Below are 23,942 nucleotides of genomic sequence, written 5' to 3' on the forward strand. Positions count from 1 at the left end.
TTTTTTTCTTATTCTCAATAAAAAAAATTAAAAAAAAAAAAGAATGGGAAGCATGAAAAGTACCTGTGATGAGACAAAAAAAAAAAAAAAAGGTGGCACAGAGGAAGAAAATCCAGATGTGTATGATTTCATAATTTCAGGAACTTTACAAAGCTAAAAGTAATAAATAATGATAATGCTTCCTTGAACTGAAAAGTGCTCATTTGATTCAAAAGCCAAGAAGTTTGGGGAAAGCATCCCAGGACAGTATCAGAAGAAACTTGGCTGTGGTGGGGTAAAGAATGAGGAAGGCATGACGAATGAAGGCAAAGTCTTTCCTGAACGTTCAGTGGGGGAGCCAAAATCCCTGGGCCTTACATCTTTCTGGCCGTCTCCCCAAGTCCCAGAGTGAAACTATTTGTTCAGAAAGTCATTGGCTCCATGACTCTAACAAGTCAACAGAAAGAAGACCCACTCTTGTGTGTCTACAAATATCTTCAATATGTCAATTGTAGTGAATTCATTTCCTTCTGAAGAACACACTATTCAAACTTATCCCAAAATAAAAGTAAAAGTGAGAAAGAAATATGCACTAATAAGTGATTCCCCTTTCAATCTCACTTATATCCTGTTCCGTAGGAGATAGGTAACTGCCATGGGCAATTTACTGTATATCCTTCCAGACTTTTTTTCTTTTGACAGGAGAAAGACTGGTATATGGTCTCCTGAGACTCTGGATGGCCTTAAACTCCTTATGAATATGGGAATAGCCTTATTAAACTCTCAGTCTTCCTGCGTCCACCTCTCAGGTACAGGGATTACAGGAGTGTGGGGTTCACTCAGAACTTTTTTGATGTATTCATGTATACATCACCCAACAAATAAATGCATATTATTTGCCATCAGATCTTTTGAAAATAGCTTTCCCTGAAACTTTTGAAAATACCAAGAATTTCAATAAATTATAATTGGGATATCTTCTATATATTATAAATAGATAATATTCCCCTCTTTATTTACAGTTTTTCAATGGTTTCAGTTACTCGCAATCAAGTGCTATCTTAAATTGTTAAATGGAAAGTTCCAGAAATAAGCAATACAAGCAATACATAGTTTAAGTTGTGAACCCTTCTCAGTAGCATGATGAATTTCTCAACATCTAAGGCCATGCTGTCTCTGGCAAGCACCTCTAGGCTAACAAACTACCCATGCATTCATCCCATAGAAACCTTTTCAGTCATCAGGTATCTGCTGAGGTATCATAGTATGTGTATTAAGGAGATTTTATTTTATTTAACAGTGGCCAGAAAGCACAAAAGCAAGGATACAAACAAAACATGGAAAAGAAAACACAGAAGGACAATTTAACTCTAACTGTGAGACAGAATTGTCAGGCACATAGGTATTAGTCAGTATTCAAAAGTTTTGGTGTTGTAGCATTTAAAATGTTTTTATAACATAAGGCTTCTCATCACAGTGAAATCTGCTCCTAGAAGCACCAATATACTTCAAAAGAGGATGATGGGTGTCAAAGAACCTCCACATGGAGTTTGCTTTCATTATAGCAAAGTTAGCCACTGGGCAAGAAACTGTTGTTGCCTCAAGTGGTGACAGTATACTGTCCAAACTGGACAAGGAGGACACAAAAAAAATGACTGCCGAACTTTGTCAAGACAAGGTAGGACAGGCCTCCAAAAATCCTGAGTCACAGAAGTCTTTCAGATATTCTAGGCCTATAAGCAAAAGATGAATGGCCCAATGTTGCAGAGGAAATTTGGGTGACTATCCAGGCAGCCAGTTGTTTCTGTCATTTCTATAGTTTTGGAAGTTACTTGCTTGGCATTTCCTGTCTACTCAGGTAATAGTATACCCTTCTCAGGTTTTGATGGGGTTGAAAACTAGTTAAAGTTATATTTTTCTTTGTTACCAAATTCAGAAAAGAAGCTTGGTGGAGGAAGGGAGGGTAGTGGAGAAAAATATATAGCTCAATAAAAACACAAAATAAATAAAACAAAAATGTGAAAAAGATATATCAAGGCCCCACACTAGCTTCCAGGCTTTTCTGTCTCTATTCACACATGCCTACAACACATAACAAAGTTCCCAAGTTAGCCTGAAGGCCCTTTTGGCCTGCCATCCTCCCCCCTGTTAGTCTAAACTCCCAGGCTATTACCATGTATATGCTTCCTTCTGCTGTAACCCATTTCTTTTTAAAAATAGCAAGGTTCTGCCTGCCTTTTGTTTCTCTCTGCCTCCTGCCTCCAGAGAGAAAGCCTTGCCATTTTGAGTAACCTTGGTTTCCACCCGAAGAGTAATATTGTCTGCTGGTTTCACTGAGCCCTTGCTTACATGTCCCTCTTGCATAAAGGGTATGCACAGCATATTTTGCAGTGCCAATACTACTTCACAAGACATGTAGATGTACACCAATAAATGCTCGTTAGTCTTCTTCTAATGGACATTAATGTCATTTCCCTTCTAATGGACATTAATGTCATTTCCAATTTCTGCCATATAATAGTACAAGATTTCATTGTGTCATTTTATGTACATTTTATTGTACATATGCCAGTATTCATGTAAGCGGTACTTTGAACACTGAATTGACTGGTGAAAGTTGTTTATTTTTAAATTTTCCAGATCCTGACAAACATTGCCCAAGTGCTACAAAATTATAACAACAATGAACACATTTTTCCCTGTGTACCACCAGCCCAAGAAGCCATCTCTGTCCTCTGATCTTTGGCACATGTAATCAATAAAATATGCCACCTCAGTGTTTAAGGTATATTCCCATAATTTTATGTGAGATGAGCCTCTGTGGTGTTCATTGATCATTAGCATTTATGGTATTTCCCCCACATTGCTCCTCACAATACTATTGGACCAATTTTTCTCTATGTGAACTCTCTAGTTAGCATGACTTCAACCTTTCCTCATTACATGCATAACTGTCTTGCTTTATTTTCTGTTGCTGTGATAAAGACCATGACCAAAATAAGCAACTTCAGAAGGAAAAGGCTTATTTCATCGTACACTTTACAGTTCATCATGATAGGAAATCAAGACAGGAACTCGAGGCAGCAACTGAAGCAGAGGCCATGAAGGAGGGTTCCTCACCTGTCTGCTCCTCATGGCTTGCTCAGCCCGCTTCTTATATGGCAGGGCTGGCATCACCCACAATGGTATGGACCCTTCCACATTGATCATCCATCAAAACAATGCTCCCCACGCTTGCCAACGAGCAATCCGATGGAAGAAATTTCTCACTTGAGGCTTCCTCTTCTCAGAAAACTCTAGATTATGTCAAGTTGACAAAACACTAACCAGAACAGTGGCAGACAGGATCTCCCAATACATAGTGCATATCTGAACTTATTCCGTAGTACTACTCTCTCGTGAAAAGGGGTCTGGGGGTCTCTTTGCTTTGGGTTCTGTCACTCAGATCTGGAAAGCATTTCCTCTATTGTTTGTTTGTTTGGATTTGTGAGTGCATGTTGCTTAATAAGTTCTTTATGGTTCAGTGCCATATATATATGGGAATATTATATATATTAGATTATGATATATTGTATATACACTCACAAACACAAAACAAAATTTAAATAAATCTTTAAAAAAATTTTACCTGGGACTTGTGAGATGACTTGGCAAGTATAATTGCTTGCTGAAAAGTCTAGAGACCTGATTTTGATCCTCAGGAACCATGTGGAAAAAGGAGACACTCCTCTGACCTTGGCATGCATACCAGACACACACACACACACACACACACACAAGCTCAAACATGCACACGCTCACAATTAATAAAACAAATAACTTTGAAAAGAATATGATTCATTCAGTTTTACTTGTTAATGAAAATGTTGGCCTACAGACTTACAGTCACTTGAGGCTGAAATGTACCCCGTAAGATCAATATGTTTCAGCAACTAGTATTGGGGAGGTTATTGAAGTGGCGCTTACACAAGGAAGTAGGTCTATGGGGACCAGAACTTGGAAGTTTATCCTTCTTAGCTGCTCTGTGTCTCCTGTCTCCCCAAAGGCATGGAAGTGTGAGAAATGGACACTCCTTGTTTCCAGGACTCCCCCAAGCTTACTCGTATAGATATACAAAAAGCTAACAAACTTTCTCAGCCAACTGGCACCAGAAACACAATATATCCCTTACACTGCAAATCTGTGACTTTTGCCCACATTCAGAAGAAGGTCTGTGGCTTTAGGAGCCCTGTGTGACCCTGACCACATAATAAAGGATGACCAGATTTATGAAAAGGCCAGCCATGCCACGGCATTTAAGATAAGCTGGACAAAGACCTGCTCATCCTCGCCAGTTCCAGAGATGCTACAGGATGTCTCTGGAGAGCTGTTTCAGAAGGTTTGCTTACCACAGCTGTAAACACTCCCTTCATGCTTCCTGGTAGGTGGCCTGTGGTGTATCATTAACTTTCCAAACTGGCAGCTTCCTTTGCTGGATGTGGGTCAATCTTGTCTTTGGACTCAGCACATTATGAGTATTATTTCAAATAAGTAATTGGTACAGTAATATCCTCAGAGTAAAATGTATATTGACCTTACTACACAAAAAGGATGCTGTTGCTAGTCCTTTCCCTTTTCAGTGAAAGGGGCTATGTTCGACATGTTTCTACTAAAACTGATGAGAGACCAACATGTTCATTCTAACCTTCCTCCCTACAAAAATGTTTCCTGTACCCAGACCGGGTTCAGAGAGGTGTGACAGTTTGAGTTTTTTTCCTGCTTATTTGGCAAACAAAACAATGAGTTGTTTTTAAGAAAATGAGTTTGTTTAGTACACTTCAAAGTACTGGACATAAGAGCAACAGAAAATTGCCTGCCAGGGTTTCACTAAGACATTTGAAACACACATATACTTATTTCTTCCTCATATTCATCCACACAACTACCTTCTGCTATTCTTCCTCTCTTGCCTCTCTAGTACCCTTTATTCCCTCTCAATGGCCCTGCTTTGTATCACACTGCGTATATGTGTATTAAATCTAGATTTCTCATGAGAGAGAAGACCTAGTACTTTTGTTTCTTCCTTCCCCTGCCCCTCTCTGGTTCCTCACTCTCCCTTCCCTTTAGACCTCTTCCACTCAATCAAGTCACACACACACACACACACACACATATATATATATGAATATATATGAATGTATATAATGTCTACATATATGAATATATGTCACATATGAAAACATGATACTTGTTCGAGCCTTTTATTTCATTTAATTTGAAGAGCACCAGTTCTATTCATTTTCCTGGACATAACATACTTCATTCTTCGTGATTGTTAATAAAATTCTAAACATTCTTTATACATTCATATGTTGCTGGACTTCTAGATCATTTTACCTCAAATTTATGGACCTATCAGCCTTCCCATCTTTACTAAACTGACCAACCCTAAATTGGGAGAGGAAGACCACCCTCAAAGACCCTTAAAACTGTCAACACTCAGGAAGAAACCAGGCCTCAGCTCCTCTGCTTTGTGTGTGTGTGTTTCCTCACTCATTATATCCCGACTTCACCTGCTGATTCTGTCTGCTATGTTCAAGATTTCTCTGATGCTACCTGTCATGCTTGATATTCTTTTTCTGCCTTTTAATTCTTTTTGTTGTTGTTTTTCTTTTTTTATTCCTCTATCATACTATACATCCTGACCATGGCCTCCGCTACAGTCCTTCCAAATCCCCCCAATGCACACCTCCTTTCTCATTCAGATCCACTGCTTCTCCATTTCCTCTCGGAAACAAGCAGACCTCCCAGTGATATCAACCAAACACACAGAATAATATGCAACACAACTAGGCACAAACTCTCATATCAAGGCTGGCTGAGGCAAGCCAGTAGGAAGAGATTAACCCATTCTCACTGTTAGGAGTCCCACAAAAACTCCAAGCTAAACAGCTAAGCATGAATATAGAGGGCTTAGAGCAGACCCATACAGCCTCTGTGATCGTCACTTTGGTCCCTGTGAGCCCCTTTGAGCCCTGCTTAGTATATTCTGTGGACCTTGTTCTCCTGGTGTCCTCGACCCCTCTGGCTCCTACAGTCTTTCTTCCTCTTCTTATGTGGCATTCCTGAGCTCTGCCTAAGGTTTAGTTGTGGCTCTCTGTGTCTGCTCCCATCAGCTGCTGAATAAACTCTCTCTGATGATGACTGATCCATGAGCATAGCAGAATATCATTAGGAATCATTTCATAGACATTTTGGGTTGTTTGGTTGGCTGGTTTTGGCCAGTCATGTTTGGTTTTACCCTAGATCTCTGGACCATCCAACCTCTGGTTCCTGATCATCCAGGCAGAGTTGGGCATGGGCTTCTTATGGCATGGGCCTTAAGATAGACCAGTTTTCGGTTGGCCACTCCCACACACTCTGAGATGTCATTGCCCCAGTGTTTCTTGCAGGCAGGACAGGTTGTGGGTTGAAGGTTTTGTGGCTGGGTTGGTGTTCCATTTCCACCACTAGGAGCCCAGCCTGGTTACTGAAGTTGTCTCTGTGGAAACCTAGTGCCCTTTAAACCTGATAAAGACCCCTAGATGGTAATAGAACCTTTAGGAGATGGGGCCCAGAGGGAGACAGTAAGATCACCAAGGGTGTGCCTTTGAAAGGGATACTGAGACCGTAATTCCTTTATATCTCTCCTTTCACCTCCCAGTCACTCTGAGAATAGCTGACCTCTTCATTTGTCCCTACCATGATGTCCTAGACTAGCACAGGTTCAAACCATCAGGACCAAGAAACTCTGAACAAAGCCTCCCAAACTGAAGCTTGTCTTAAACTGGTTATCTTGGGTATTTTCTAGTAGTTATAGAAAGCCAAATGACTCTGGGGGAAATTAGGGCTTGATAAAATTGGAAGGCTAAAAGATGTTATTTGACTGAGGAAAAAACAATGTGCTTCCCCTCTAAGAAGCACAGAGGAGGGACATGACCAAACTGTTGAGGTCTTTATAGGTAGAAGAACACTCTTGTCTCTGACCCTTATCATGACAAATAAAACATAAGAAACTGAGTACTGAGAGTTTTTCTTCCTCTCTACTCCCATATGCCAAAGGAATCTCCCATTTGCTAAGCCCAAAGGAACCAGTAAGAGATTTGCATATTTCTGATCTCAGCTCATAGCTTACAGCATAATGAGTAAGATAGAAATACACTGATATAAATATACATATTTTATACATATATATAATTTCTTAAAAACTGAGTTTGCGACAATAAACAGTTATCCAAATCCCATTAACATTCCATGTTTTATGTACGTCCTCCTTCCAGCACCTAGACACAGATGAGGGGAACACAGAATCATTTCCTGAATTGCACCCAATTTTGTGGCAAAGAATAAAAAAAATCAATTTCAGTGTCAGTTGCAAAAGCATCTGTCTAGAAATGGTACACATTGTTTCCATGTGTCACTGACCAAATCATATCACGCAGCTCAGACATGTATTGTTGCACAGTATGCATTGTAAGAGGCATTACAGCAAGGACAATCAGAAAATCTGGCAAGCAAGTGGGCAGTGTGGCAAAGGAGTCACATGGTGACCAAGAGTTCTCTACCAAAGTCCACTCTGACTCTCCAGTGACCACATCTACTACTGTTTCATGCAGAAAATTCTTCACCTTTCCCCTTGGGAGGTTAGCCCTTTGGGTGTATGCAAGTTTTTCTTTTTTAAGTCAAATAGAATGTGAGAAGAATCCCAATATAAAAGTCAGTCTATAACCGAAGGATCTGACTGTACAAATATGTAAATGAACCCCACAAACCTGGTTGTGAGTGGGTTTAGGAAGAAACTAATGGATGGCAGCTGGACGGAAACAGGTTTTACACAGTTGAAATCAAACATTATAGGCAAGCGAGGTTAGAATGGCCCACATGGTGATGGATCAGGATTTGTAATATCAGTATGAATGATACGGATCTTTATATACATTCATATGGATACATGTAGAAAGATTCATGATGTGTGTATATGTACAGATTAATGCACATATTGATTTGTTTGCTCTGTCAGTGGAGGGGGACTCTAAGGAATAACATCCTAGTAGCACTGAGTAGAGTTTTTAACAACTTTCTGTAATGAAAGAAAGCAGATCTATGTGGTAACATGGCTAAATTAAGGACTGGGAAGGATATTTACAAGATAAGCCAGGAGCATATGCAAGATAAGCCAGGTGCTGAGAACTGAGAACTAAGAAATAGCAATGCACTCCTGCAAGGGGATATCAAAAGAATATGCAGCCAATTGAAAGAGTTCCCAACAACCACACCTTTAGTTTGAGCAACAAAAGAAATAACATAGTATTGTATTTGGGGAAGAGAGAAAATGAATCAGAGAGGAAGAACAACAATAAATATCCCTCTCTGTCATTCCCCTGTCTGAACCATCCTGTTCCCTCATGTTCTCCTCTTCCTTTCTTCCCCCTCCCCCTACAGCCTCTGTTTTCTCCCCACCACCCCACCATGCTCTCAATTTTCTCAGGAGATCTTGTCTACTTCTCTTTCCCTGGGGAATCTATGTATGCCTCTCTTAGGCTTCACCTTTTTGCCCAGCTAATTGATTTATTTGATATATTGGTATCTAGTTTCTTGAGTTCTTTGTTTATTTTGGAGATTAGCCCTCTGTCCGATGTGGGGTTGGTGAATTTTTTTTTCCCATTCTATATGTTGCCATCTTGTCTTGATAGTAAGCTTACAGAAGCTTCTCAGTTCCAAGAGGTCCTATTTATTAATTACTGTTCTCAGTGTCTGTGCTATTGGTGTTCTATTCAGAAAGTGTCTACTGTGTCAAGGTGATCAAGGCTACTTCCCATTTTCTTTTCTACGAAGTTTAGTGTAGTGTAGCTGCATTTATGTTGAGGTCCTTGATCCATTTGGACTTGAGGAATTTGGGGGGTCCACTTTATTATTTTTATTGAGCTATATAGTTTTATCCATTCTCCTCCCTTCCTCCCCACTCTCGTTCTGCTCTCTCCCAAGATCTCCATGCTCCCAATTTACTCAGGAAATCTTGTCTTGTTCTACTTCCCATGTAGATTAGGTTCATTTATGCCTCTCTTAGGGTCTTCTTGTGTAGGTTCTCTGGGGTTGTGAATTGTAGGCTGGTTTTTCTGGACTTGAGTTTTGTACATAGGGATAGTTGTGGGTTTATTTGCAGTCTTCTGCGTACTGACATTCAGTTATGCCAACACCATTTATTGAAGAGGTTTTCTTTTTTCCGTTGTATAATTTTAGATACTTTCTCAAAGACCAGGTGTTCGTAGGTGTGTGGATTAATATCAGGATCTTCTATTCAATTTCATCGGTCCATCTGTCTGGTTTTGTGCCAATACCAAGCTGTTTTCATTATGATATCTCTATAGAAATAGGGATTGTGATGCCTCCATAAGTTCCTTTGTTATGCAGGATTGTTTTTCCGATCCTAAGTTTTTTGATTTTCTATATGAAGTTGAGTATTGTTCTTTTAAGGTCTGTGAAGAATTGTGCTGGGATTTTGATGGGGATTGCATTGAATCTGTAGTTATATTTTGGTAAGATTGTCATTTTTACTATGCTGATCCAACCTATTCAAGAGCATGGGAAATCTTTCCATTTTCTGATATTGTGTTTAATTTCTTTCTTTAAAGACTGAAAATTCCTGACACACATGTCTTTCACTTGTTTGGACAGAGTTACCCCAAAATATTTTATGTTGTTTGTGGCTATTGTGAAGGGTGATGTTTCTCTGATTTCATTCTCCATCCTTCTATCATCTGTATATAATAGGGCCATTGATTTTTTTTTTAATCAATCTTGTATCCTGACACATTACTGAAGGTATTTATCAGCTCTAGGAGTTTCCTGGTAGAATTTTGGGGGTCACTTATGTAAGCTATCATATCATCTGCAAATAGTGAAGGTTTGACTTCTTCCCAATTTGTGTCCCTTGATCTCCTTTTGTTGTTTTATTGCTCTAGTTAGAACTTCAAGTATTATATTAAATAGATATGGAAAAAATAAAATAAATAAATAGATATGGAGAGCGTGGACAGCCTTGTCTTGTTCCTGATTTTAGTTGAATTGCTTCGAGTTTCTCTCCATTTAGTTTGAAGCTGGCTGTTGGTTTATTTTCTTGCCTTTATTATGTTTAGGTATGTTCCTTGTATCCCTGATCTCTCTAAAACTATTAGCATGAAGGAGTGTTGGATTTTGTCAAAGGCTTTTTCAGCATCTAATGATAATCATGTGGGTTTTTTTCTTTCAGTTTGTTTATATGGTGAATTAGCAGACTTTTGTATGTTGAACCATCCCTTCATATCTGGGATGTAGCCTACTTGATCGAGATGGGTGATTTTCTGATGCGTTCTTAGATTCAATTAGCCAGTATTTAATTGAGAATTTTTGCATCAATGTTCATAAGAGAAATTGGTCTGTAATTCTCTTTCTTAGTTGCATCTTTGTGTGGTTTGGGTATCAGGGTAATTGCTTCCTCATAAAAAATGTCAATGTCTATTCTGTGTGGAAATATTTGAAGAGTATTCATATTAGCTCTTCTTTGAAATTCTGGTAGAATTCTGTGCTGGGATTTTTTTTTTTTTTTTGCTTTGGGAGACTTTTGATAACTACTTCTATTTCATTAAGGATTATATGTCTATTAAAATTGTTTATCTGGCATTGGTTTAATTTTGTTTCCAAAAAATTGGTTTCCAGAAAATTGTCCATTTCCTTTACATTTCCACTTTTATGGAGTACAGATTTTTGAAGTATGACCTAATTATTCTCTGGATTTCCTCTGTGTCTGTTGTTATGTCCCTCTTTTCATTTCTGATTTTGTTAATTTACATATTCCCTCTCTGCCTTTTGGTTAGTTTGGATAAGGGTTTGTCTATCATGCTGATTTTCTCAAAGAACCAACTCTTTGTCTCGTTGATTTTATTGTATTCTTTGTTTTTATTTTATTTATTTCAGCCCTCAATTTGATTTTTCCTGGCTTCTACATCTTATGTGTGAGTCTGCCTTTTTTGTTCTAAAACTTTCAGATGTGTTGTTATATTGCCAGTGTGATATTTCTCCACTTTCTTTATGTAGGCACTTAGTGCTATGAACTTTACTCTTAAGACTGCTTTCAAAGTGTCCCATAAGTCTGGGTATGTTGTGCATTCATTTTCATTAAATTCTAGGAAGCTAAAACTGCTTGATTTTGACAAAAATATGTAGCAGGGAAAAAAGTTTATTCCAAAAAAAATGGTGAACACATAAGTAATAACCTCAGAGTCACCTATAATGTGTCAGTGCTGAATTAAGGAAAAGAAATAGCAAGTACTTCCTCTTGGGAACATTTAAGCAAGGGTGTACCCAGATTTGAATTTTCTACTTCTTTTTCCCTGTGTCTTCCATCTGCCTGTTGACTGAGACGGAATCTGTGCCTACCTGTATGTTGTCTTCTGGATATGTTCCATGTCTGTGTGTACAGACACAAAGCATCACATGGGGAAGGAGTGGAGAATAGTTAAGGAAATATTTAAAAGAGTTTTACTAGAGATTAAGTCAATGATGACTCCAACTGAGCCAAATGACAAACAAACAAATGCTATAAAGCAATATCAATATATTCCTTTCAATATTTATAGTGGATATTGACTTCATAAGGTTGTTTTTAACCTACTTGTTGCTTTCAACAAATGACTGTCATATATATTATACAGATACACACATATGCATTGTTCTTTGCATAAAAGGCCTAGAAGAGTACATAACTTGAGGTTATAGCTAAAGGTGTATAAATGTAAATAAATCCAAATAAAATAAAATAAAAAACAGTTTTTAAAACTAGAAAAGAGACAAAGAGAAGACAAAAAAAAGATTTATGGAAAGGGATGTGGGACAAAAGGACACATGGAACATAACAGAAAGGAGCCTGGGAGAGGTTTCCTACACAGGTGAAAGGGACCAAGAATCCACTAAAACATATTTTGTTCCAAAATACCTTATTAGTGAGAGATGGCTCAACACCACTAGCTGTCCTTAGAGAAGACTCAGGTTCAGTTCCCAGCTCCCATATCAGGCCTCATGACTATCTGTAACTCCAGTTCCAGGGAATGATGCCCTTGCCTGGCCTCTGCAGGCTTGTTAAGATGTTCAATGAGTTATCTATAAACTCTTACTAGAACTGAAAGAAGCACACGTTAATTAATGTCTGTCTATCATATGAACTGTGCTTCTGATTGCTTAAGGTTTCAGGAAGCTCCTTTTGGAAAATAAAAAATCAGACTCACAAGATCACTCACTCTCTGGGGGTACCTGCTACTTTATTTATTTATTTATTTATTTTATTATTTTTTTAAAGAACTTTTTTTTTACTTATTATATATACAACTGCAGGCCAGAAGAGGGCACCAGACCTCATTACAGATGGTTGTGAGCCACCATGTGGTTGCTGGGAATTGAACTCAGGACCTTTGGAAGAGCAGACAATGCTCTTAACCTCTGAGCCATCTCTCCAGCCCCATACCTGCTACTTTTTTAAAACAATGTTTATGAAGAGTGGTGGGGAACATCCTTCAGCCAATGACTTTTAAGAGACTGGACCAGGGTTAGGTATGGTCTTGAAAACGGTGCGCACCCACCCACTCACTCTCTCTTCTCTCTCACCTGAATGCTAAGCTCGCTTCCTGGTCCCCATTTGTGCAGAGGACTATGATATATGAGTCCCCCTTAAATAAAGAATTACTTATTATATCCAATTCAGAACTAGTGTGAGATCATTTCATTCACATTCACCATCATCTGGCACCCCCAATATAGGCATGTGCCCTCACTTACTAGGGCAAGCATCATTGCTTCCCATCCAGTCGCTCCCACCCACATCATACTGCTGCAATGTCTCCAGCCACCTTGGTTTTTTCTCACCACAATCCGCACAGAGTAATATCCACCAGCTGACCATAGCTCATTCACGGCTCATGACTGATGGAAAGCTTTTGGTTTCTTTCTTATTCTGACCACCAAAAAAACTCTCTCCATGTATGAAATCTCTTTAATTGCTCTACATAATTGTTCATAATTTTCCAAGCAAAGCATATTTGACAATATATGAGCATGTACCAAAATGCAGAATTAAAGAGGTACTATTAGTCGCTGCTGGCTGCATCGCTCTGACATACAGTTGCAACCATGACACCTGCGAACCAACAAAGAATATTACACCTACAACAATTCACTGAAATTTCATAACAGATGTAAGTAAATTAATAAATTTAAAAGCTATGTGATTTCAGACAGTATTACCATTCAGGAATTTAATAATCAGTTTGTTTACACTATGGATGATATTCTTCAGGGCTTCTGTAATTTTTTTCTTATACATGCATTTATTTGATTTTGGGAATTAGCTTTGTTTGTAATAGTATATCCTTAAGAAAATGGTTTGATAACAGAGCAAAGAATGCGGCATTTTAGAAATGACACAGTCTTTACAGACTAATAATGAACATAAATATGAAAAAATAATACCATTGAAAAGGATGACATTAATTTGACAGAAAAAATTCAATCCATGTCAAAGGATGGTAGAAATTATCTAAAAGAATTTGATTGTTGAATTTAACAATCAAAATCTGTTAAAAAGTTATGATAGGTTAATAGATAGGGTATCTCTTGAGGAAAGCAATGTACATGCCATCCAAATAATGTCAAAGGATGAGATGCTATCTTTACTGGATAAATTTCTTGGAAGTAAATGTGCAGAATAAGGATCAGAGGCTAAGTAAATGAATGAAGGCACTAGAATTATATGCAGGACAAGAGAGTCAGCCTTTACAAAAGCCAGTGGTAAAAGGATTTGAAACAATTGAGGAAATTATCAGAAGTGATGAGCAGGGAGAGAAGGTACAAGAACAGGATTAAGCCTCACCAGTACGTGTCAGAGTCAGGGATGACTTACCCAGAGTTCTAGGTACTTATCCTGTAATCTCCTCTGATAAGCCATCTAGAACTAAATACCCTAAAGGATTCAAAGAATGAAAATGGCAACCTATAGGTATGAATGATCTAAAGGAAATTAAGCAAGCAATAGTATCTTATGGCTTGCATTCACCATTTCTTAAGGAAATGGTGAAAATGTGGACTTCAAGCAATAAGATTGCCCCACGTGATTGGCTTCAATTACTTTCAGACAGAGCACAGCTGCTATGGAAGTGCTATTGGCAAAAAGAGGCAAACTTTTTAGAACAACAGGAAAAAGCAAAAGGATTTGAGGCTTCCCAAGATCAAATCTGTGGCAAAGGCTATTACATGGAACCAAAGAATCAGGCTTTATATGACAAACATATCTTGTCACTATGCCACACAGCAACCTTAAATGCTTGGGACAGGACTCAAGAACATGTAATTGAATCTTATACCAGGGTTAAACCGGGCTAGAGAGAACCCTTTAGTGACTTTTTACAAAGATTAACTAAGGCTGTACAAATAGGAATAACAGACCCAGAAGTTGGACGAGTATTTACTTAATCTCTGACTTTTGAAAATGCCAACTTAGAATGCAAAAAGTTACTTGGGCCTTCAAAGGTCAGATCAACACCAATGGATAAATGAATCCTGCATACAATGAATGTAGAGACATTTGACTATAATACTGAGGCTTGGGTAGAAGAAACAACTTCCAATGGTATGAGGAGACACCAAAATGCCAAATTTTTTAATTGTGTTAGAATAGAACATCAGAGAAGGAATTGTAGGCAAGGAATTCCCAGAAATAATGTCTCCTCAGGGAATAATAAAATTAGATGGTCTCAATCTTCTGGATGATGTAGGAGATGTGACAAAGGTTAACATTGGATCAATGAATATAGATCAACAAAGGACAGACTGAGCAACCTGATACCATCAGGAAACTCCTTGGGGGACCTCTCTCAGGCATCCATGTCAAACATGATCCAGTCATTCCCAGTCACTGTGGAGAACAAGTCTCACCATAAAAATTAAAATATCAGTGCTTGCTGTAAAAACCCATTCTGTTCTGGACGATGGAAAAGACATGGAGGATGACTCAAAAATTCTAGTAAGAAATAAGAAACATATATTTTGACAGACTTCTATAAATCAAAGACCAAAACTAAGAGTGCATATAAATAACATTGTAATTGAGGGATTAATGGACACAGGTGTGGTTGTGATTATCATTACTCCAGGATCTTGGCATCTTAATTGGCCTCTTCAAGAGGCAGATGTTCAATTCCTAAAAATTGTAACTCTCTCTAAAGTGAAACAAAGCTTGAGATGGGTTGAATGCATAGGGACAGAAGGACAAAGAGGAAGGTTGAGTCCATCTGTGACTAATATCACACTGAATCTATGGGTTCATGACCTGCTGTAGCAATGAAATGCCCAGATTAACATTCCTGCAGTTCCAAAACCTTGTGTTTCTGGGAAGGATATTATAAAGTACTGTAAAGGTGACCAGCCACTCAGGCTGTACAAGAACACAAAGCAACTACCAAACTAATGGCCCTACCTTTAAAATAATTAACTGAGAAACCAATATGTGTTAAGCAATGGCCTTTAACAAAAGAGAAACTGCAGGCTTTAGAACAGCTGGTACAGGAGCAACAAGATGCTTATCATAATGAAGAATCAACCAGCCCTTGGAATCTCCTGTATTTGTTGTTAAAAAAGAAATCTGAAAAATGGCAAATGGTGACAGATTTAAGAGCTGTCAACAAGGTAATTCAACCTATGGGCCCACTACAATCTGGAATTCCTTTGCCTTCCCTACTACCTAAAGGACGGCTTCTTATAGGTATTGATTTGAATTGAAAGATTGTTTCTTTAGTATACCTTTGTAAGAAAAGAACAAAGAAAAAAATTGCCTCACAGTGCCTACTTATTCTCACCCTGCTAGGAGATATCAATGGATCATCCTCCCACAGGTAATGCTCAGTAGCCCCATCATGTGCCAATACTTTGTGAGTCACCCACTGGAAATAATACATAAACAATTTCCTAAATCTATAACTTACTATTACATTTTGCTATCTGATTCAAGTGAAAATACCTTAGAAAAATGTTTGAAGAAGTAAAGAAAGATTTGCCTAAATGGAGATTATAAATTGCTCATGAAAAAATACAAAAATAAGATTCTGTCAATTACCTAGGTTATAAAATACATTTACAGAAAATTAGAACACAAGAGACACAAATTAGGAGAGACTGATTGAAGACTCTTAATCACTTTCAAAGATACTTCTAGTCTACAACCTGCTGTTAGGATAACACCTGATCGAATGATTTATTTAAATAAAACCATAGATGGTAACAAAGACTTAAATAATTCCAGAGAATTAACAGCTGAAGATGACAAAGAATTAACTGTGGTTGAAGAGAAATTACAGGATGCATATGTGAACAGGGTAAATCCAAATCTTAATTATATCTTAATCATATTGCATTCCAGAATTTCCTCTACAAGAATTTTAATGCAGAGAGAAGATATTATCTTAGAATAAATCATTTATCACATAAACCAAGTAAAAAATTAAAAGCTTATGTGATAAAGGTCTCTGAATTAGTTATAAAAGGAAAATTGAGACTTTGTCAACTAGTAGAAATAGATCCAGCAGAGATTATAGACCTTTTACTAATTATGAAATTAACAAGCTATGGGAAGGCAATGAGCCCTGGCAAAGAATTTTGCTAAGTTTTTAAGACAGATTAGTAGCAATTATCCCAAAAGTTATAGAATTAACCTTATAAAGAGAACTACTTGGATTCTTCCCTGAATTGTATGTGACATACCAATGACTGAAGCATGTACATTCTATACTAATGCAAATAAGTCAGGAAAAGCAGGTTACAAATCAGAAGATTTAAGTAAGGTGGAAAAAATCCTTCTAATTTTGTCCAAAAGGCTGAGTTATATACTCTTATCATGGTACTAAGCAATTTTTAAAAACTCTCAATATAGTTACTGTTTTGCCATATGCAGAAAGAGTTGTCTTGCATATTGAAACTGCTGAATTTATAACAGATGATACATAATTGACTTCATTATTCACTCAGGTTCAAGATATAATCAGGAATAGGCTTTGTCCAATATACATAACACACATATGATCCCATATGGGTCTGAAAGGCCCTCTAGCACAAGGTAATGCAGAAATTGGTCAATTATTGATTAGAAATGTGCTGAGGCCTCAGAATTTCATTTAAAAAAAACTTCATGTCACTAGCAGAGGTTTAAAGAGTTTTCTATTACATAGCAACAAGCTAAGGAGAATTTAAGGAAATGTCCTACTTGCTCTTCCTATAACCCAAATAGCATTACCTACAGAGAGTAACTCAAAGGGTACTCAAATGAATGAAATCTGGCAGATGAATGTGTTCCACTTACAGAATTTGAAAATTTTAAATATGTACACCACACCATTGACATTTATTCAGGTTTTCAATAGACAACAACCTTGAGCTCAGAAAAGGCTGATTCATGTATTTATTAGAAGTTATGACCATTATGGTTATACATGCCCAAATAAAGACAGATAATGGTGCAGCATATACCTCTAAGAAAATGAAACAGGTTTGTTTTGCTTATTATAATATAAAGCATATTACAGGTATATCAAACATTCCTACAGATCAGGCAGATATAGAAAAATCCAATCAAACTGTAAAGGATATGTTAAACAAACAGATGGAAAATATACCTAGAAATAGATTGGATAATGCTTTCTTAATCTTGAATTTTCTTAATGCTAATGTGAAAGGAACAATGGCAGCAGAGAGACATTGGATAATAGAAAAAACTTCTGAATTAAATCAGATGATGTATTTCAAGGATGTGTTGACATCAGAATGGAAACCAGGAGATATTCTATGTTGGGTAAGAAGTTTTGCTCTTTTTTCCACAGAAGAAGAAAAGCTATGAATACCTTTAAAATTAATAAGGATTCAGTTTGAAAAGGAGAAACCTCTTGAGAAAGAGAAATGACAGCTCATCCACAGAGATAACAATCATACATGTGGTAAGAAAATCTCATAAAGGTTAGAGGTTCTGCTCTTGTCTTCACAGGAAAATATTCATCTTCAAAAAGTCAAGAGACCTTGGACATTAGATGCATAAAGAGGAAAAGATAACTATCTAGAAAAGATCACCAAGCAAAGAAATATGGCTTATGAAGACAGGTCATCTGCAGGGTAAAATATATATATATATACATTATATATAATTTTATGTATACATTTTGTGTGTGTATATATATACATATATATATAGTGGGACAATTCTGTATTCTGTCAATTATGTTTCAAATAAACATTGATTGGCCAGTAGCCAGGCAGGAAGTATAGGCAGGAAATCAGACAGGAAGTAGAGAAGTAGAGACAGGGCAAGGAGAAAGGTTTATTCTGGGAAGAAGGAAGCTCTTTCTGCTGTCCTGCCCAGACACAGAAGAAGAAACATGTGACCTGTCCTGCTGAAAAAGGTACAGAGCCATGTGGCTAACATAGATAGAATAATGGGTTAATATAAGCTATAAGATTTAATAAGAACCCTGAGCTAATGGGTCAATCAGTTTATAACTTATGTAGACCTCTGTGTGATTTCCTTTGGGGCTAAACGGCTGCAGTAACTGGGCAGGACAGAAACCCAAGAAGCAGGCCCTCATGTTACACACACACGTGTGTGTGTGTGTTTCCCAGTAGAGTAATAGACTCACTTAAAAATCAAAGCTGGCTTTGGAGTTGGACAATAGCTATTCTTCTCTAAATCCAAGCATTTTATTGAAAGAAAAATTCAGAGTTCCTGTCTCATGTCAGGAGGCATCTGGTATGAGACAAAAAGAAGAAAGAATTTAGGGAAAATTTTACTTTTCTTCATACCTATTTTTGCCTTTATCATACTTTTCATTCATTTCATTAAATAATGTTTAAGTTTTCTGCAAGGAACAATAAATTTCCTGCAGTAATCTCCTTCTTCATGAAGTATGCATGAAGAAGATGGAGCCCCACAACCATGACTCCACCTGGTTGCTATGACATCACCAATGCTGAGAAAAGGATCCAAAACAAGCCCCAAAATAAGTTCATGCATGAACCAAGGTAAGAAAATTGGTCTATGAAACTCTGTCTTGGGAGCTGGGAATTTTCACAAGGTGAGAATGTGAGTAATATGTCAGACATGGGTTCAAAAAATTAAAAAAAAAGAGGCAGGGGACAAAAGGCCCAAGCAGAATAAAAGAAACCACCAATGTAGAGGGCTGAGTAACTGCAGAGAGGACAAGTAAAAGAAGAAATGAAGTTTCTCCCTCTAACATTTCAATAATCCATTTGGAAAGAATGTTGAGTTTCTGAGTAGACAACTCCTAGACCAAGAAAAGAAAAAAATTAGTGTTCCACACTGCTTGGGTGATTGAGACATCAGAAAGGTTGTGTGTGATTGAGACACTTCATCAAATGTGACATACAGCCTCCCAGTTCAGGACCTTTCCAGGGAAAGACTGATCTGGGCAGAGTGGAAAAAACTCAATATGGAACTAAGGGGGAGGATGAAATTCAAAGCAAATCTGTTAAAATCATTCTTATTCAAGTACTTGAAGTCTTAGCTAGAGCAATAACACAACTGAGGGAGATTAGAGAGATACAATTTAGAAATAAAAAAGTCAAGATATCTTTATTTGTAGGTGATAGCATACATAAGTGACCCTAAAAATTCCCCTGGGAAACTCCTACAGCTGATAAACAACATCTCTCACAAATACAGACTCACAGCCAGACATTACACAGAGAGTTAAGAGACCTTGGAACACTCAGCCCTAAATGGTATATCTCCATCAGATCCTGCCCTTCAGAGGTCAGGGAACTCCACAGAAGAGGAGGCAGAAAGAATATAAGAGCCAGGGGTGCTAAAGGACACCCAGAACACAAGGCCCTCTACAGGAACATGAACAAAGCTCACATGAACTTACAAAGACTAAAGAAGCATGGGCAAGACGTGCACAGGTCTACACCAGGTCCTCTGTGCAAACGCCTTCCAGGTTAGCAGTTCTATGGGATTCCTGAGTGTGGGAATGAATGGGCCTTATATATTCTCTTGGGTTCTTTTCCTTCTGTTTGTTTTGCCCAATTCCAATGTGATAGTTTTTGCTTTAGCTTATATTTAATTATCATCCCTTAGAATGTTTGTTTTCTAATGAGACAGAAAGAAAGTGTATCTAGATGGGAGGGGTGGTGGAGAGGAACTTGGTGAAGTAGAGGGAGGGGAAGCCATAATCAGGACATATTATATGAGAAAAGAATCCATTTTCAATAAAAGAGAAATAAACATAAACAATGTCAAAAGATATCCAAAATCTTCCCTTCTCAATAAGGAAATTTCCTCAGTTGATGCTCACACTTGGAGAGGCTCCCTGAGTAGGAGAAGAAATGTGTCATTGTCCTCCCTCACCAGTTCAGAGGTTCAAGTTTCAGAAGACCTAAACTATGGCTTCTGATAAAAGACCCATATGGGATGACTGGTCGATTTTATCAATTTCTTGGGTTCCAATTCTATATTTGGCCCAAGTTCATGTCAATACTGAGTATTTTCTTCTATGGCAAAGAGAAGAGGGTGAAAAGGGCTATCACCATGGCTGCTTGGGAAAAAAAAACATACCTGGACAATGTGTAACTAAAACAGGACAAAAAAAATCCCCAAACCAACAACCTACACAGGGTGTTAACAATAAAGCTCATGGAGGCCACACACCATCTTTGAAACTTGATCATAAGGGGGACAGAAGAATTAGCACTCCTATCCCAGAATATTGATGTGCCACAGGAAAAGATGGATCTACAGAGTTCCTAAGGATGTTAAAATGTCAGATAAAAAAGTAGTTGGAATTAGATATAAAAGAGAACTTGGGATAGGGATGCTAAAACTAACAGCTAGCCAGTGAAAGGGTTACTGAAGTTTGAGACAGAAGGATTGAAAGAAGATTCTAGAGAGGAAAAAATAAACTGCTACCAATATACGAAGGGACATTGCAAGAGGGAATGTCCTGCCTCAAAAAGAAAAAATACCCCTCATGACTTGTGATGAGGACTAGACATCAAGAAATGTATTACCACCTGTAACTGCAATTACAGGGAGAGCATGTGGTGGTCTTCACTCTGTGCATGCTTTCTACTCTGCCTTTTCTTCTCCCTCACATCAAGCTCATTTTGACAATAAGTCAAGGTGTTTGCTAAAATGTTGTCTATTTCTAACCATGGGGGGGGGGTTGTACAAGTACAAGCAAAGAAAATGTTTAGTGGCATGAACTGTGAAGGGAAAATATAAACAAAATATATTGTTTCTTCTATCAAAGGATTAAACTTCATTTAAAAAAATTTATGAAGCCACTTGGCAGAAATTGAAATTCCCCCAAAGGCCAGCAGTTTTTAAGAACAAAATACCTGCTCAAGGTTGTATACTCTCCTCAAAAGATAAACTTTGCTTCTCACTTGAACCATTTTGAGTTAGCCAACTGTGTATAAGTGTGAGGCCAAGCTCTGGTGACTCTGAGAGGCACAGGATTCCTTTACACTAGGAATAAAAACCCAATCAGACCACCAGTAGATGTTGTGGCATGATTTGACAGGGCTACACATACTTCTCCAGAGGTGAAACGTTTTGTTTTGCCAAAATATTTTGGACTATATCTTGTGACCCTAGACTCATTCATAATATAACCAGCTGTCCTACAAGTGTGACTGGCAACCTCACAGCATAGGAACTATCCAACCCTATCGCAGGAAATCCAGTTCATAGGAGTAACTTGCAAAACTTAAATTCCAGATGCATGAAACCTACCATCAAGCCTCGAAGAATTTGGGAAACTCTATGGTTACGAAGAATTTGGGGAACTCTATGGTTACGAAGAATTTGGGAAACTCTATGGTTACTCAGACTTCCATTTACTTTAAAATAACATCTACCTAAGGATGGAGGAAGGTCATTGGTTAAAAAATAAAGAAGCTGCTTGGCCCTGATAGGTGAGAAAATAGGTGGGTGGAGTAAACAGAACAGAATGCTGGAAGGAAGAGGAAATGAGCTCAGACGCCATGCTCTCCTCTCTGGGGCAGACGCAATGAAGCTCCGACCCAGGATGGACGTAGGTTAAGATCTTCCCTGGTAAGCCACCTCGTGGGCTACACAGATTATTAGAAATGGGCTAGTCCAGGTGCGAGAGTTAGCTGAGAAGCTAGATATAATGGGCCAAGCAGTGTTTATAAGAATACAATTTGTGTGTTGTTATTTCGGGGCATAAGCTAGTCAGGCGGCTGGGAGCTGAGTAGCAGGAACACAGCCCGCAGCTCCTACTACAACCTTATCAAACATTTGGGGGCTCTTTTTATTACAATTGTACAAAAGCAATCAATCTCCAATGGCAACAACGTTCATCAAAACTGACCAAATATTACAGATGACAGAAATCTTACTGGAAGTATAGAAATTTTAGAACAAACTAAATTCATTTCAAAATGAAAGATGTATAGAGAGTGGCTATTACTTTGATAGAAGGAAGGATCCTGTTTCAAAATGATTTCCTGAAAGACTGAGTAAAAATGAAATAAGCTACCCAGGACTATCCCAGACCTCAAGGTGGGAAAGAGCCTGTACTTTAACTTACCAGGATTATTGACAACATCAATACAAATGGAATCTGAAGTAGCTAAGGGACAACAGCCAACATTTCTCAGTGTAGAGTCTAGTACTAATGGCCTATGGAAACTTCAATTACAGAAAATAGAACTTGTAACCTAAAACCACCTCCTTAACTTTTTCTCTCTCTCAGACTGCTTTCCTCCCTACTCCATTTCTAAAAAATCCTAGGAGTGAGCCATCCTAGCATCATAGTGTATCAAACAATATATAGCCTCTATAAGCACAAGATATGGTGCCTGGCCAGTAACAGTTAACTCAGAAAGAAGAGACAGAAAAACTGAGAGCTTGGGTGGGGGATGGGCCCTAATTAAAGATGGTAAAAGGTCAAATGAGCTTCGGATTATAGACAGTTAAAATATTACAGATAAAAGTCAAAGTACCTTGGGTTTTTTTTAAGTTGCTTTGATATCCAAATCTTAAAATACATCATTAGCAGTCCATTAGCTTTCACCAGTCCAAAAGCTAAGGATGCTATCAGAAAGCATCTAAAACATAGCACAGTAATTCCGTTGCTGTTGCCTGCCTAGATGTGGACCCCACCAACATATTTGTTACTTTATTACGTTGTTTGGTGACTAATAAAAATCTTCTTTAAGTACTTCCTCAGTGAAAAACATTACTTAGGGAAACGAATTATTGTTCCCGGCCAGCCCATGGTTACTTATATTTAGCCCCATAATAAAATTCTATTCCCTTGGTGAACAGAATGATTTTACACCAACATTGGATAGAATATTAATATATTATAAACATTACTTAATTGGCTGTGACTTGAAAAGGAATAAAACAATATAATTTCTCTGTCAATTATCAGTTTTTAAGATTTCCTTCTTTTTTAAATTATATTTGTTTATTATGTATACAATATTCTGTCTGTGTGTATGCCTGCAGGCCAGAAGAGGGCACCAGCCCCCATTACAGATGGTTGTGAGCCACCATGTGGTTGCTGGGAATTGAATTCAGGACCTTTGGAAGAGCAGACAATGCTCTCAACCTCTGAGCCATCACTCCACACCTAAGATTTTCTTCTTTTAACTACAGGTGAACAGTCCATGAGGCTTCAACCCTACACAAAGAACTACACAAGTAACTAAAGAATGCTGAGAGCAAGAGAAAGTCTTCCCAGGGAAGAGCACACCAATTGACTATACAATACCATATGGTCAGTCTTGAAAACATACATACAATTAACACTATACAGATGGAGGTTGTATTTATGTATTTGGGAAAATATATGTATATTCATGTAACATGATGGCCAGCTTGTTGGGGGTTTCTG

At 37.9% G+C, this 23,942-nt stretch overlaps 1 long non-coding RNA gene across 2 annotated transcripts in view; it reads left to right on the forward strand.

The window, feature by feature from the left end:
• LOC126490312 (uncharacterized) overlaps positions 1 to 23,942 on the forward strand; it is a 38,378-nt gene that overhangs the window by 8,200 nt on the left and 6,236 nt on the right. Inside the window, exons 2-5 of one of the 2 annotated variants that reach the window (XR_007589167.1) lie at positions 17,889 to 18,002; positions 18,911 to 19,077; positions 19,813 to 20,012; positions 23,705 to 23,825. This is a non-coding gene — a long non-coding RNA (uncharacterized lncRNA). The remainder of the gene's footprint in view (positions 1 to 17,888; positions 18,003 to 18,910; positions 19,078 to 19,812; positions 20,013 to 23,704; positions 23,826 to 23,942) is intronic. The other variant, XR_007589166.1, reaches the window with a different exon arrangement.

Source organism: Alexandromys fortis, unplaced genomic scaffold (assembly GCF_014885135.2).
Source record: "Alexandromys fortis isolate MF-2015 unplaced genomic scaffold, M_Fortis_MF-2015_v1.1 scaffold_239, whole genome shotgun sequence".
NCBI classification, from domain to species: Eukaryota; Metazoa; Chordata; class Mammalia; order Rodentia; family Cricetidae; genus Alexandromys; species Alexandromys fortis.